The sequence below is a fragment of the Ranitomeya imitator genome, chromosome 1 (assembly GCF_032444005.1).
Source record: "Ranitomeya imitator isolate aRanImi1 chromosome 1, aRanImi1.pri, whole genome shotgun sequence".
NCBI classification, from domain to species: domain Eukaryota; kingdom Metazoa; phylum Chordata; class Amphibia; order Anura; family Dendrobatidae; genus Ranitomeya; species Ranitomeya imitator.
The window spans coordinates 71,593,226-71,607,533 of record NC_091282.1 but is presented as its reverse complement, the minus strand read 5'-3'; the positions used below and the strand labels follow the sequence as shown (position 1 = coordinate 71,607,533).

Sequence of the window (14,308 nt, the reverse complement as noted above, 5' to 3'; positions counted from 1 at the left end):
TAATTTTTGTGGGAAAAAAATTTTGTTTTATTTTTACGGCTCTCCATTATAAACTTCTGTGAAGCCCTTGGTGGGTCAAAGTGCTCACCACACATGTAGATAAGTTCCTTAGGGGGTCTACTTTCCAAAATGGTGTCACTTGTGAGGGGTTTCTACTGTTTAGGTACATTAGGGGCTCTGCAAACTCAATGTGACACCTGCAGACCATTCCATCTAAGTCTGCATTCAAATGGCGCTCCTTCCCTTCCGAACCCTCCCATGCGCCGAAACAGTGGTTCCCCCCACATATGGTGTATCATCGCACTCAGGACAAATTGGGCAACAAATTTTGGGGTCCACTTTCTCCTGTTACCCTCGGGAAAATACAAAACTGGGGGCTAAAAAAATAAATTTTGTGGGAAAAATTTTGTGTTTTATTTTTACGGCTCTGCATTATAAACTTCTGTGAAGCCCTTGGTGGGTCAAAGTGCTCACCACACATCTAGATAAGTTCCTTAGGGGGTCTACTTTCCAAAATGGTGTCACTTGTGGGGGGTTTCAATGTTTAGGCACATCAGTGGCTCTCCAAACGCAACATGGCGTCCTCTCTCAATTCCTGTCAATTTTGCATTGAAAAGTCAAACGGCGTTCCTTCCCTTCCGAGCTCTCCCATCCGCCCAAACAGTGGTTTACCCCCACATATGGGGTATCAGCGTACTCAGGACAAATTGTACAACAACTTTTGGGGTCCAATTTCTTCTCTTACCCTTGGGAAAATAAAAAATTGGGGGCGGAAAGTTAATTTGTGAAAAAATATGATTTTTTTATTTTTACGGTTCTACATTATAAACTTCTGTGAAGCACTTGGTGGGTCAAAGTGCTCACCACACATCTAGATAAGTTCCTTAAGGGGTCTACTTTCCAAAATGGTGTCACTTGTGGGGGGTTTCAATGTTTAGGCACATCAGGGGCTCTCCAAACAAAACATGGCGTCCCATCTCAATTCCAGTCAATTTTGCATTGAAAAGTCAAATGGCGCTCCTTCGCTTCCGAGCTCTGCCATGCGCCCAAACAGTGGTTTACCCCCACATGTGGGGTATTGTCGTGCTCAGGACAAATTGTACAACAATGTTTGGGGTCTATTTTCTCCTGTTACCCTTGGTAAAATTAAACAAATTGGAGCTGAATTAAATTTTTTGTGAAAAAAAGTTAAATGTTCATTTTTATTTAAACATTCAAAAAATTCCTGTGAAGCACCAGAAGGGTTAATAAACTTCTTGAATATGGTTTTGAGCACCTTGAGGGGTGTAGTTTCTAGAATGGTGTCACACTTGGGTATTTTCTATCATATAGACCCCTCAAAATGACTTCAAATGAGATGTGGTCCCTAAAAAAAAAAATGGTGTTGTAGAAATGAGAAATTGCTGGTCAACTTTTAACCCTTATAACTCCCTAACAAAAAAAAATTTTGGTTCCAAAATTGTGCTGATGTAAAGTAGACATGTGGGAAATGTTACTTATTAAGTATTTTGTGTGACATATCTCTGTGATTTAATTGCATAAAAATTCAAAGTTGGAAAATTGCGAAATTTTCATAATTTTCGCCAAATTTCCGTTTTTTCCACAAATAAACGCAGGTACTATCAAATAATTTTTACCATTGTCATGAAGTACAATATGTCACGAGAAAACAATGTCAGAATCACTGGGATCCATTGAAGCGTTCCAGAGTTATAAACTCACAAAAGGACAGTGGTCAGAATTGTAAAAATTGGCCCGGTCATTAACGTGCAAACCACCCTTGGGGGTAAAGGGGTTAAAAAAAAAAATAAAAAAAAAGAATCATTAACAATCACTAAGTGCCAAGTCCAACACAAAATCCTCACTCAAGATACAAAATAAAGGGCCAACACCACAGTTAAAGTTAATTCAGGCTGTGACTAGACCTAAGGCCGGGATCACACATGCGAGAAACACGTCCGTGTCTCGCATGTGAAATCCAAGCTCTGGCGCCGGCACCGCAGAGCGGAGCGTGCGGCTCCACGTGTTCCTATGCGGCCGCACGCTCCGCTCTGGAGTGCCGGCGCCAGAGCTTGGATTTCACATGCGAGACACGGACGTGTTTCTCGCATGTGTGATCCCGGCCTAACACCAAGTATCTGAGCAATGCTGTTACCAGGACAGAACAAAAGGTTTAGAACTTGACATTTTTCTCTGACTTTGTCAGATGCATGAGAAGCTCATTGCCCTTTCTAGAGGGCGAGAAATGTATGTCACCCACTGACCCAGCGCACGAAGCAGCTAAGCTCCGGCAGCCGACACCATTGCATCCATTAACACATCAGTGTTAAACATTTCATTCAATCAAAACAAAAAGCAGTGAAGCCAAACATAGAGCCTGCCACAATCTGGGGTGGTGCGTCTTCAGCATTGGCAGATGGCATTGAGCAACGCAAGCCACGGATTATTCACTTTTCCCTAGATTACAAACTGAAAGCAGGATATGTTCAGATCACTGATGAACAAAGCAGATAGACAACAAGGAGAGAAATCGGGGATCTCAGAATGAGTGCAGCTCTGGAGGAAAGTGCAGCCATTTACATCCCGATCAGCACAAAAATAACATGAATTTAACCATTGATCTAATTACAGACTTGGATTAAATCTTCACCCCACTTTTATAGTTACACACGGATGGATCACTGGAACTTATTACTGGGTGTTCTAAAAGTATGTGGACAGGGGAGGATGAAGTAAAAAGTTTTGATCAGACAGTAGCCAATCTGAGACACCGAAATGAGTGGTGCTTGTTATTCATGGGGCAGAGCAAGACTGGAGTCCAAGTGTTTAGACACCTGGTGGTCATGGGAAGCTTCTTGTGGCAGGTCCTGCTCTGCACCCATCTACATTGAGGTCTTCTGACACAAGGTGAGGCTTTAATACTAGAGGATAGGACTGCCCTAATTGGGGTACAAATTGTCCTGGTGGGATGGTGTTTACTAAGTACCCCATGTTATTCCTTTGCACTAACACAGCAGGGCATATGCTCATTTTGTTTCCCTCTTGGGTTTTGTCTGTTAAACGGCCACAGTGTGAACATGCGCCTATACTTGTGCTCCGGCCCATTTCTTTGGTTTGCAGTGTTAGATACACCAGCAGCCTGAAGATTTGATGATAGAGAAGAAACTTGACAGTCATCTCACACTTTATTACAGAATATAGAAAAGTTGGAGCTATGGTCATTGTTCGGTCCTAAATGAGCAGCGTCACTGAGCACAAGAAGGGGGTCCTAAGGACTAAATGACAGGTGCATTGGTTGAGCATAATACCCTGACGATCCATTAAAAACCTATGGGACTAAGGTTCCCATTGCGTTATGGGACCGCGTTTAACGGACAGCGTTGCACGGCGAAATTAACGCCGTGCAACGCGTCCGTTAACGCGCCCATTGAAGGCAATGAGAACGCGCTTCACTAGCGCGTGCCATGTTCGGCACGCGCTAGCGACTCGCCGGTGATTCCTGGCGCGCCGCGGACGCTGCTTGCAGCGTCCGAGGCGCGCCCGCGGTCCGTTCCCCGCTCTCGCAGATCGGGGATCTGCGAGAGCGGGGACGTTACCGCGACCCCGACCGCAGCCCCATAGAAAACATTGCGTTAGCGCAATCCGCTAGCGCTAAACGGATTGCACTAACGCAATGTGACCCTAAAGGCAGAAAGCGGAAGTCAGCTGTCTCCACTCACAGACTGCACGGAGTGATAGCGCAGGCATGATCGGTTTATTTCCATTTGTGGTTGGTGAAACTCTTGCAATCAGCAGCTTGTCAAATAGTGTGTGGATGGGTGATAAAGGGGTTGTCCCTTCTCAGAAAACTTTCCGCGATATGCCCAGCCAGATATTATACAGATCGAGCATTGCTCACCCTGCTCCAGTCTCGGTATACATTTCTACAACTGACTGAGCATATAGCAGAAAGTTTTCTGTAAGGGAACAACCCCTTTATGTCTTGAAGGTTTAGGTACCCTTAGGTTTTATCCATAAGGCACACCAGTATTGCATTTTTCACAAAAAAAATAAAATAAAATTGCACTGCGATTATGACGTATAAATAAGCCCTTAAATACTGCAAACACAGCTATGATAAACTGCAAGAACTAATTAGACAAGAACCAGGATTTGGACCAGAACCTGATCTACAGCTTCCGGGGTTAGCACAGAAGTCGGGAGAAATAAGGACAACACTGTAAATATTAAGGATTTGCATAAACTTGACGTATGTCAATAAAAGTTGAAAAACTTTTAAAAAAATACCGTAATTATACCTCAGTATCAGGAGAAACATCCGACTAAGATCTAAAAAACACAAGCAGTAAACTGTGCAAACCAAAATGGAGTCGGCTTTATATTTTGGCCACGGCTGTAGATCTCCTGCTGCAGGCACACTGCCGTCATTGTTTCTTGGATGTTCTGAGAAATACTTAACGCTCAGGGAGAATTTTTCGTCCCACTAAAATCAATGGCCTTAAAGCGAACTCCTTACAGATCAGCCTTTTTGGTAACAGGAAATATATTTACAACGTCACAACGGTACATTAGGCCGTGGGTAGGAGGCTTCGGTGGAGCAGGAGCATTGTTCTACCGGTAGACAACGGATACCTGGTCTCCACAATTAGACCAATCAGTCGGATAAAATGTCTTCTAAATGTGTCAAGGACTGGCACGCGAAAGGGCTTTTCCAGAATAAGCGTAGATACAATGAAATCTTTGTAATATCCCTCATCGCTTGCTCGCAATGAATGGGAACTCATTATTTACACAAAAGAGGAAGAAAACCATAAAGACCTAAATAGAGACATGACGTTTTGTTACAATTGTCTCCAGTTCATAAACAATCCTATGTGATCTGGGCCAGGCAGCACTAATCTCTTTCCTGTCCTGATGGTTTGCTACAATGTATCACCCTGGAGTCCTGGACAGGATTGTCATCAGAGAATCTTCAGGAGCACACCAATCCCCTACCAACCAGTCTGCCATCTGCCAGGAGGAAGTGTGCTCCAGAATTGCTGACCACAACAACAACAAAAAAAATAAATTAACAAGTTAAGAAATCCTATAGGGTAAATGTACAAGATAATTGTTACACTACACAATATAGTTCATAAATCTGGCAAAGGGAAAGACCTAAATCATAAAGAAGTTATGGCCCAGTTACGCCGATAACCCGGTACAAAAGTTCCCCGGGCCGCCCATTCCCAATCAACCAGGCAAGCAGGGAAGCACTCAACAGGAGAATGAGAAACGCTCAATAGTCGCGTGAAATAACTTTCCAACTTGCTTAAAAATACACATTATCAAGAGCAGACCACCCAGTGTAAACAGGACACGTGCTGCGGATTACAATATCCTATATGTACGGAAATATTGCGGTAATAGCTCTGTGTGCATGGAAGTTCGGCCGGCTGTGTAAACAGGCTATTCCACAACAACTCCCAATCAGCGGTTGTTTAACAGCAGAGACAGGGCTGTATAAATGCAACTTTACCTTCTGTGTACCTCATGATAATCACATAAAACTTGATAAAAATAAAGTATGTGACATGACTGAGGCCATAATTATTAAACCTGACCATCTTAAAGGGAATCTATCAGTATGATCAACCCCCCACCAGCCCACAGATATGGGCACGCAGGTCTTTGAAATATAAATCAGTTGACATCTTTACCTCTTATATCTGTTGCTGCCTTGCTGAGAGAAGCATTTTAACTGATAAGCAGATGAGACGCTGGGTGCTCTGTGGGGCATGACCTGGGTTATTTCCCCATCCAGTAGCTTGATTGAGCACTCACTGACTGATTTTCTTGCCTCCTGCCCAGTAACACACAGATAGTGAGCTATAAATCAAGCTAAAGAGGCTAATGCTGGGTGGGGAAAGAACCCGCCATGTACAGAGAACTCATGTGAAATTAAAACTCTAATTTCTCGACAATGCAGTAAAAGATGAGATATAAGAGGTGTGAATGGATTTCAATTTCAAAGACCTGGGTGCCATATACCGTACATACTCGAGTATAAGCCGAGATTTTCAGCCCAAATTTTTGGTCTGAAAGTGCCCCTCTCGGCTTATACTCGTGACTCGAGTCACGGTAGCGGTGGGGTCGGCGGGTGAGGGGGAGTGGGCGCTGAGGTATACTTACCTAGTCCCAGCGATCCTGGTGCTCCCCCTGCCCTCCCACGGTCTTCTGTGCTGCAGCTTCTTCCCCTCTTCAGCGGTCACCGGCACCGCTCATTAGAGAAATGAATAAGCGGCTCCACCTCCCATAGGGGTGGAGCCGCCTATTCATTTCTCTAATCAGCGGTGCCGGTGACCGCTGATAGAGGAAGAGGCTGCGGCACAGAAGACCGTGGGACGGCAGGGGGAGCCGGACGTCGGGACCAGGTAAGTATGTAATATTCAACTGTCCGCGTTCCAGCCGCCGGGCGCCGCTCCATCTTCCCGGCGTCTATCTGCGCTCTGACTGTTCAGGTCAGAGGGCGCGATGACGCATATAGTGTGCGCGGCGCCCTCTGCCTGATCAGTCAGAGCGGGGAGACGCCGGGAGCTGCAATCAAGAAAGGCGAGTATGGCTTTTTTTTTTTTTTTTAATTGCAGCAGCAGCAGCGGCACAGATTTATACTGAGCATCTATGGGGCAGTATGAACGGTGCAGAGCACTATATGGGGCAGATATGGAGCAATATGAACAGTGCAGAGCACTATATGGGGCAGATATGGAGCAATATGAACAGTGCAGAGCACTATATGGGGCAGATATGGGGCAATATGAACAGTGCAGAGCACTATATGGGGCAGATATGGGCAATATGAACGGTGCAGAGCACTATATGGGGCAGATATGGGCAATATGAACGGTGCAGAGCACTATATGGGGCAGATATGGGCAATATGAACGGTGCAGAGCACTATATGGGGCAGATATGGGCAATATGAACGGTGCAGAGCACTATATGGGGCAGATATGGGGCAATATGAACGGTGCAGAGCACTATATGGGGCAGATATGGGGCAATATGAACGGTGCAGAGCACTATATGGCAGAGCTATGGGGAAATATGAACGGTGCAGAGCACTATATGGCAGAGCTATGGGGAAATATGAACGGTGCAGAGCACTATATGGCAGAGCTATGGGGAAATATGAACGGTGCAGAGCACTATATGGGGCACAGATATGGGGCAATATGAACGGTGCAGAGCACTATATGGGGCAGATATGGGGCAATATGAACGGTGCAGAGCACTATATGGCAGAGCTATGGGGAAATATGAACGGTGCAGAGCACTATATGGCAGAGCTATGGGGAAATATGAACGGTGCAGAGCACTATATGGCAGAGCTATGGGGAAATATGAACGGTGCAGAGCACTATATGGCACAGCTATGGGGCAATAATGATCTATTTTTATTTTTGAAATTCACCTGTAAATGCTGCATTTCCACCCTAGGCTTATACTCGAGTCAATAAGTTTTCCCAGTTTTTTGTGGCAAAATTAGGGGGGTCGGCTTATACTCGAGTATATACGGTATGTGGTTTGGGGGAGTTGATCTTAATGACAGATTCCCATAAACAGCAAAGTGCATACTGGCACAATACCAATAAGGTTCTTCTTGTACACAACTTACTGTATTTTTCGGACTATAAGACACTTTTTCCCAAAAAATTTTTGGGGGAAATGGGCGTGCGTCCTATAGTCGGAATATACTTACAAATGCTGCAGCAGTGGTGCTCTGTGCAGCGCTCTGTGCTCCGCCGGCATTTTGTCAAAGCCCAGAGGCCCCCGCAGCTCCATTGCTGCAATGCGGTGGCCTCCAGGAAAATGGCCGCTGGGGGCGGCACATGCTCAGATTCAGACCTCGGTAACGAGATCACATTGCCGAGATCTGAATCTGAGCATGTGCCACCCCCATATCGCAGAAATGGAGCTGCGGGACCTCCGGGCTATAACAAAATGCCGGCAGAGCACTGTCGCCGCAGCACAGAGCACGACATCAGCCTGGACCACCGAACAACCCATGACCACTCCTTCACCTGTGCCTATCCCCCTTCCCCCCCCCCCGATAAGATTACTTCAGACTGTAAGGCAGACGCCCATTTGACATTTTTTTTCCCCCCTATTTTCCTTTTGAAAATTTGGGGTGCGTCTTATGGTCTGGCGCGTCTTATAGTCTGAAAAATACACTAACTTGAGAAATTAAAAACAAACTATTCCCTAAATATTGAGCAAATGTAAAAGTGACCAAAAATACAAGTGATCATCCGCAGACTTTGGCTGCTGCTGTGTCTCATACTTAGAGATGTAGGCATTTTCTTGTTTGACGATTGCCACCATTGCAAAAGCAACAATAAGAAGTGACGCCGTCCTGGTGATCAACCTTATATCAGTAACTTTTACTCTTCAACAGAAAATCTGACAAGTTAACTTCATAGTGACAACCAATATGGCAGCACCTACTGTAGTTACTTTTGCAAAAACAGCAGACACAAACAGAAAAATATCAAACTGACAAAAAAAAATAAATAAAAGAAACATAGTAAACTGTACTAAAAAGATAGTTCTGATCTGTGCTGCCCTTTCATCAGCAAGATCGCTTCTGGATAGATCACAAAGTGGTGGCATAGTCATACAGGTCCTTCTCAAAAAATTAGCATATAGTGTTAAATTTCATTATTTACCATAATGTAATGATTACAAATAAACTTTCATATATTATAGATTCATTATCCACCAACTGAAATTTGTCAGGTCTTTTATTGTTTTAATACTGATGATTTTGGCATACAACTCCTGATAACCCAATAAACCTGTCTCAATAAATTAGCATATCAAGAAAAGGTTCTCTAAACGACCTATTACCCTAATCTTCTGAATCAACTAATTAACTCTAAACACATGCAAAAGATACCTGAGGCTTTTATAAACTCCCTGCCTGATTCATTACTCAAAACCCCCATCATGGGTAAGACTAGCGACCTGACAGATGTCAAGAAGGCCATCCATTGACACCCTCAAGCAAGAGGGTAAGACCCAGAAAGAAATTTCTCAACAAATAGGCTGTTCCCAGAGTGCTGTATCAAGGCACCTCAATGGTAAGTCTGTTGGAAGGAAACAATGTGGCAGAAAACGCTGTACAACGAGAAGAGGAGACCGGACCCTGAGGAAGATTGTGGAGAAGGACCGATTCCAGACCTTGGGGAACTTGAGGAAGCAGTGGACTGAGTCTGGTGTGGAAACATCCAGAGCCACCGTGCACAGGCGTGTGCAGGAAATGGGCTACAGGTGCCGCATTCCCCAGGTAAAGCCACTTTTGAACCATAAACAGCGGCAGAGGCGCCTGACCTGGGCTACAGAGAAGCAGCACTGGACTGTTGCTAAGTGGTCCCAAGTACTTTTTTCTGATGAAAGCAAATTTTGCATGTCATTCGGAAATCAAGGTGCCAGAGTCTGGAGGAAGACTGGGGAGAAGGAAATGCCAAAATGCCTGAAGTCCAGTGTCAAGTACCCACAGTCAGTGATGGTGTGGGGTGCCATGTCAGCTGCTGGTGTTGGTCCACTGTGTTTCATCAAGGGCAGGGTCAATGCAGCTAGCTATCAGGAGATTTTGGAGCACTTCATGCTTCCATCGGCTGAAATGCTTTATGGAGATGAAGATTTCATTTTTCAGCACGACCTGGCACCTGCTCACAGTGCCAAAACCACTGGTAAATGGTTTACTGACCATGGTATTACTGTGCTCAATTGGCCTGCCAACTCTCCTGACCTGAACCCCATAGAGAATCTGTGGGATATTGTGAAGAGAAAGTTGAGAGACGCAAGACCCAACACTCTGGATGAGCTTAAGGCCGCTATTGAAGCATCCTGGGCCTCCATAACATCTCAGCAGTGTCACAGGCTGATTGCCTCCATGCCACGCCGCATTGAAGCAGTCATTTCTGCCAAAGGATTCACGACCAAGTATTGAGTGCATAACTGAACATTATTATTTGATGGTTTTTTTGTTTGTTATTAAAAAACACTTATTTGATTGGATGGGTGAAATATGCTAATTTATTGAGACAGGTTTTTTGGGTTATCAGGAGTTGTATGCCAAAATCATCAGTATTAAAACAATAAAAGACCTGACAAATTTCAGTTGGTGGATAATGAATCTATAATATATGAAAGTTTAATTGTAATCATTACATTATGGGAAATAATGAAATTTAACACTATATGCTAATTTTTTGAGAAGGACCTGTATAACATTGGAAAACCTCTTTGATTCTATGATCTACAACATATAGTTTTGGGAACTACATCCCAATCCATCTCTGATATCGCAGTCAGATCAAAACAATGGAAAATGGAGAGAAGGATCGGGGATATGTCCAAAGAAAGCAGCTCTCATTCTTCAATACCCAAACTAGCATCACCTGTGCTGGGATCCAGTCCCCGGCTACCTATCACCTGAGATGTGACCCAATCCACATTACCCAAGATGTGATCCAGTCTCCGTTACCTGTCACCTATGGTGTGATCCAGTCCCCGTTACCTGTCACCTATGGTGTGATCCAGTCCCCGTTTATGATGTGATCCAGTCCCCGTTACCTGTCACCTATGATGTGATCCAGTCCCCGTCACCTATGATGTGATCCAGTCCCCGTCACCTATGATGTGATCCAGTCCCCGTCACCTATGATGTGATCCAGTCCCCGTCACCTATGATGTGATCCAGTCCCCGTCACCTATGATGTGATCCAGTCCCCGTCACCTATGATGTGATCCAGTCCCCGTCACCTATGATGTGATCCAGTCCCCGTTACCAGTCACCTATGGTGTGATCCAGTCCCCGTCACCTATGATGTGATCCAGTCCCCAATACCTGTCACCTATGATGTGATGCAGTCCCCGTTACCTGTCACCTATGATGTGATCCAGTCCCCGTTACCTGTCACCTATGATGTGACCCAGTCCCCGTTACCTGTCACCTATGATGTGACCCAGTCCCCGTTTATGATGTGACCCAGTCCCCGTTTATGATGTGATCCAGTCCCCGTTACCTGTCACCTATGATGTGATCCAGTCCCCGTTACCTGTCACCTATGATGTGATCCAGTCCCCGTTACCTGTCACCTCTGATGTGATCCAGTCCCCGTTACCTGTCACCTCTGATGTGATCCAGTCCCCGTTACCTGTCACCTCTGATGTGATCCAGTCCCCGTTACCTGTCACCTCTGATGTGATCCAGTCCCCGTTACCAGTCACCTCTGATGTGATCCAGTCCCCGTTACCTGTCACCTCTGATGTGATTCAGTCCCCGTTACCTGTCACCTATGATGTGATCCAGTCCCCGTTACCTGTCACCTATGATGTGATCCAGTCCCCGTTACCTGTCACCTATGATGTGATCCAGTCCCCGTTACCTGTCACCTATGATGTGATCCAGTCCCCGTTACCTGTCACCTATGATGTGATCCAGTCCCCGTTACCTGTCACCTATGATGTGATCCAGTCCCCGTTACCTGTCATCTATGATGTGATCCAGTCCCCGTTACCTGTCACCTATGATGTGATCCAGTCCCCGTTACCTGTCACCTATGATGTGATCCAGTCCCCGTTACCTGTCACCTATGATGTGATCCAGTCCCCGTTACCTGTCACCTAGGATGTGATCCAGTCCCCGTTACCAGCGCTGTTCTCCAGTCCCGGAGATGCGGAGGACACTGAGCAGACAGCCGGGCCCCCGGTGTACGTGTTGTGCCGAGGGCCGTTTATCTGCTCTCTCTTCTCACCCACAGCTGAAATCGTTTCCGGCACCGGGAGCAGAAAACTGGGGTGACAGACACCCGAAAGCCAGACTAACAGCTGCACTCACCCGCTGAGCTGCCTCCACTACCCGGGGTGAATCCGTCACTTTCCTACACACCCAGCTCGTCAGCCCCGGCCTCAGTGCGCGACGCCATCTTGGAACACTTCCTCCTTCCTGCAAACGGTGGCGTATGACGTAATCCCGTTAATCATGTGACCAATGCGCTCATACGCCTGCAGTCACGTGACAAATGACACGACGTCACTCACGATACATAGAAGGTGAGAGGTGTGGGCGACACATGGCTGCACGTGATCAGTGACATTACATGATAGGCGCAGCACACACCCTGTGGCCACCAATCAATTTACTTCTTATATCTTCCAAAAACGCTCCAAACAATACGAGCTGGAATTTGATTGGCTGCAATGAGTGACGTCATTAATTTACCTCACTCGTGATCACTCTCACATAGTGGTAACCATAGCAACTGGGTTACAGCTCTTGGAGGTTAAAAATGAAAGCAGTGCCCTGATTGGTTATTAAAACAACCATTTCCCATTTTTATATTAAAAAAAAACCCCCACAAAACCGCTGCAGCCAATCGGAGCGCTGTTCTGCACTGCCTTAATTGTCACTGCTGCAGTCGATCAGCACATAACTGTCAAAATTTCAGCATGGGGCACAGGGCTCAGAGCATTAATGATCGGCAGTCCGGCCCTGGATCATCTTGCTCTGCTCACCAAAACCTGCAGGTTGAGCACATAGTTTTGGTAAAATTACTGCAGCCTCATGTGGCCAAAAAGCAGATAACAGCATTTTTTATACCGGGTGGGCGCGGTCAGTGATTGGCTGCAGCGGTTATGTGGTGGTCTTTGTCATGAGACCAATGGGTGATACTGGGCTCAGAGCAATGCAGCCTCACCGCTCCTGGAGGCAATTATTGTTTCCATTTCTATTAGTCCTTGGACCCGATCATCTGAGCCCAGTGACTGGTGCAGTGGTTATGAGCGCTGTAGATGTGATGTCACCAGTGCATTAGATCAACAGACTGGAGAAGTATCGCTGCACCCGGGGAGGGTGAGAAAAAGCCCAGTGTCTTATTTCATACGTCTGCGAGTCTATATTGTATTGAAACAATGTAAAAAAAAGGTGGGAATCCCAGCACTCTAGACTGTAGGCGTAGCGTTCTCCCACTATCTGATATTGTTTGTCTTTACTCTTTGCGGTGCAGCTGCCGTGGGCAGTATGGGGCATATATCTACTTAGAAATAGACCCACGCACAATATTTTTCTGGTCTGGTATGGTTGCCATTGCCATTTTGCCACTCGGCACACAGGAGCGCCTCACCATGTCAGGTGGACAGAACACATGGGGGTACAGTAGTGTACCAGAAAAAGGCTAGGACAAGCCAATGCTCTCAGATCCGGGGAGATCAGTCTGGGGGGAAGGAAGGGGCCACAACATTTTTGTTTAATGTGTGAAAAACTAGTGGCAGGGGTTTGTCTCTATGTAAAGTCTTGTCTAAAGTCCACTTTAAGGGAGGATATTAGCGAAGGGAATGAGGATGTCGAGTCCATATGGGTTGAAATTCATGGAGGGAAAAATGGTAACAAAATTCTCATTGGGGTCTGTTACAAACCCCCAAATATAACAGAAAGCATGGAAAGTCTACTTCTAAAGCAGATAGATGAAGCTGCAACCCATAATGAGGTCCTGGTTATGGGGGACTTTAACTACCCGGATATTAACTGGGAAACAGAAACCTGTGAAACCCATAAAGGCAACAGGTTTCTGCTAATAACCAAGAAAAATTATCTTTCACAATTGGTGCAGAATCCAACCAGAGGAGCAGCACTTTTAGACCTAATACTTTCTAATAGACCTGACAGAATAACAAATCTGCAGGTGGTCGGGCATCTAGGAAACAGCGACCACAATATTGTGCAGTTTCACCTGTCTTTCACTAGGGGGACTTGTCAGGGAGTCACAAAAACACTGAACTTTAGGAAGGCAAAGTTTGACCAGCTTAGAGATGCCCTTAATCTGGTAGACTGGGACAATATCCTCAGAAATGAGAATACAGATAATAAATGGGAAATGTTTAAGAACATCCTAAATAGGCAGTGTAAGCGGTTTATACCTTGTGGGAATAAAAGGACTAGAAATAGGAAAAACCCAATGTGGCTAAACAAAGAAGTAAGACAGGCAATTAACAGTAAAAAGAAAGCATTTGCACTACTAAAGCAGGATGGCACCATTGAAGCTCTAAAAAACTATAGGGAGAAAAATACTTTATCTAAAAAACTAATTAAAGCTGCCAAAAAGGAAACAGAGAAGCACATTGCTAAGGAGAGTAAAACTAATCCCAAACTGTTCTTCAACTATATCAATAGTAAAAGAATAAAAACTGAAAATGTAGGCCCCTTAAAAAATAGTGAGGAAAGAATGGTTGTAGATGACGAGGAAAAAGCTAACATATTAAA

General features: G+C 45.3%; 1 protein-coding gene across 1 annotated transcript in view; it reads right to left on the bottom strand.

Annotated features, from left to right (window-relative positions):
* The window catches only part of UBAP1 (ubiquitin associated protein 1), a 51,627-nt gene extending 39,489 nt beyond the window's left edge, over positions 1-12,138 (bottom strand). The window contains exon 1 of the mRNA XM_069747767.1: positions 11,888-12,138. The gene's annotated coding sequence lies outside the window, so the exon portion shown is untranslated. The remainder of the gene's footprint in view (positions 1-11,887) is intronic.
* Between the last annotated feature and the right edge of the window lie 2,170 nt (positions 12,139-14,308).